Genomic DNA, 2,512 nt, shown 5'->3' with positions numbered 1-2,512 from the left:
ATAAGGGTTGCTGCGTGTACATTAATGAAAAAAAAATGAACTTGATTTTAGCGGCTGCAATATAACAAAGAGTGAAAAATGTAAGGGGGTCTGAATACTTTCCGTACCCACTGTATATATATTTATATAACTACCCCATAAAGTGATCAAGATGATATAAGATAGCTTTAGAAATTACCAAGAGAATATGTAATGACTACAATACATATTTCACAGTAGAAATTAAGACATTTTTCAGATGGCTTTTTTTTTTTGTTGACCAAACACTAGTATGCACATGAGCAAATACTCTAGCCTACACCGACCTGATTTGCACATAAATGCATCACAAATGTACTGTGTATCAACCTAATAAAACATAGTTCACTTATCTGTTCATAATCTTTTTAATATCCATAAACCCAGCCAATGCCTTTTCTCAACATCACACTCAGCATGTGTGTGCACCCCCCACTGTATGCACTTCTTTAAACGTGTGACAAGTGTTACTTCAAGACATAGCCAGTGTGTTTGATATTATCAGACACTGAAACATGTCTGGTGAAAATCAAAAAAAAAAAAAAACTCTGGCCTGTGACAATTAGATGTGACCTTAAGACAGATTGACACTGAACTGACCTCAGAGTCTCAGTTTCATCTGAGATTTTCTGGTAGAGGTGGAAATCAAAAACTCTGAGTGTATGTCACTTAAAAAAATAGTGAACAAGTTTTGAAAGTCAATCATAAACAAGCTATGATATTTTGTAGCAGAACTCAAGTATAGCTCATTTCCAATATAGCTTTTAAACTTGTTGAAGATTAGATGCAAAGTGCAACATTTATTATGAGACTGTAATACAAAATCTGTTTATTCAGCATAGTAAAGCATCTCCTACAATGACTTCCATTTTGATGGCATCCCCCGGAGAGGGGCTCTTGTGTTTGCGTCAAATAAAAATGCAGTACTTAGATTATATTGTTTGCATTTGCCATGACATTTTACCACTAATCCTATATGTCCAGTTCCACGTGGAAGAATAAACAGCAGGCCTTCACTGCTTAATGTTAATTTGTTGAATGTTTTCTGCTAAATGGGCCTAATCAATCAAATAAAACTATGGATGTATGAATAAGACAGGATATAAACACATGGAAGCACATAAATGGTGTTCCGATGCGCACACATAACCAAATTCATATAAAAATATAAAAGGAAAAGAAATTAAAGAAAATGTTAGCATTGTTGTTTTACATGAGATATAAATAATAGTATTTTTTTATTTAATGCTTTTATTTTCCAATATAATACTACTATTACGATTTATTTTGTTTATAGAAAAAAAATTTAAAAGTGCAATGCTATTCATATGTTATTTTATTGTTTAAAGTTATATTTAATGAATTGTAGCTACAGCATGAACACTGGACATGTCAAGAACCCGCAGTAGACATGTCCTGTGTGCTCAGTGGAAGAGACTGCTGCCATATTGATTGAGTTCCTGTTGACCAGATGAATGAAATGGAAAGGAAATATGAGTAAAAGGTTTTGCTTGGCTGCACTGATTTGGTGAAAGGATCAAACTGGACTGGCTGGTAAATCCACATCCAAGTCTGCCATCTAGAGGACAAGACTGATAAAACAACAACGTGAAGGATGAGGATGGAATGAAAGCTGTCTAAATCAAAGATTCTGCACTGTTTTAACTGGACTCCCAACAGATTGTTTAGACTTGATTTGGAAGTTTCAAATAAAATGTGTTATTGTACTTATAAAACAAAAGCATTATTTATATTTGTCTAGAAGAGTCATGGGTGAAATACTGTACATGAAGTTAAAATGTTTTTTTGTTATATATTTGTTATATATCTCCATTTGTTTTATTGCATAATGTCAAAGACTACTAACTTTGTAATTATTTTTATATTACTATATATACGAAATAGGCTCATTTTAATATATATATATATATATATATATATATATATATATATATATATATATATATATACACACACACACACACACACACACACACACAAACACACACAATTTTAATGTGTGTTAAATACTAATAGTAAAGAATGAGTAGCTATATGTCCAGACCTTTATCTTTGCATCTCTCCAACATGGACTACCATTCAAAAGTTTAATGACAGTATGATTTAAGTGACATTTCTCCAGATTTATAAGACAGAAACACTGTTCAATCACAATATTAACATAGATAGAAAAATAAAATGTCCAAAAGTTGAAAAGGAGTGATTTCCACGGATTCCTTCAAAACCATTTCAATCCACAAATTGCAATTAACGGATTATGTCAAAAGCGTGTTTTTTTTTTTTTTTACTTAATTCAGTGAACTGTGCAAGATTTGACCCAAACCCAGGATGGATGAATACTCTAGCTCTAATTTTGTGGCTTGTGTTTTATAGTTGCATTATCCATTCAGTGATTGCAAACACAATATCTGAATATCAATCCAAATTATGGGATAAATATATATCGGAATTCCCATTCTAATCCACACAATGG

The sequence above is a fragment of the Carassius gibelio genome, chromosome A20 (assembly GCF_023724105.1).
Source record: "Carassius gibelio isolate Cgi1373 ecotype wild population from Czech Republic chromosome A20, carGib1.2-hapl.c, whole genome shotgun sequence".
Taxonomy (NCBI): domain Eukaryota; kingdom Metazoa; phylum Chordata; class Actinopteri; order Cypriniformes; family Cyprinidae; genus Carassius; species Carassius gibelio.
Note: the sequence above shows the minus strand (reverse complement) of the source record.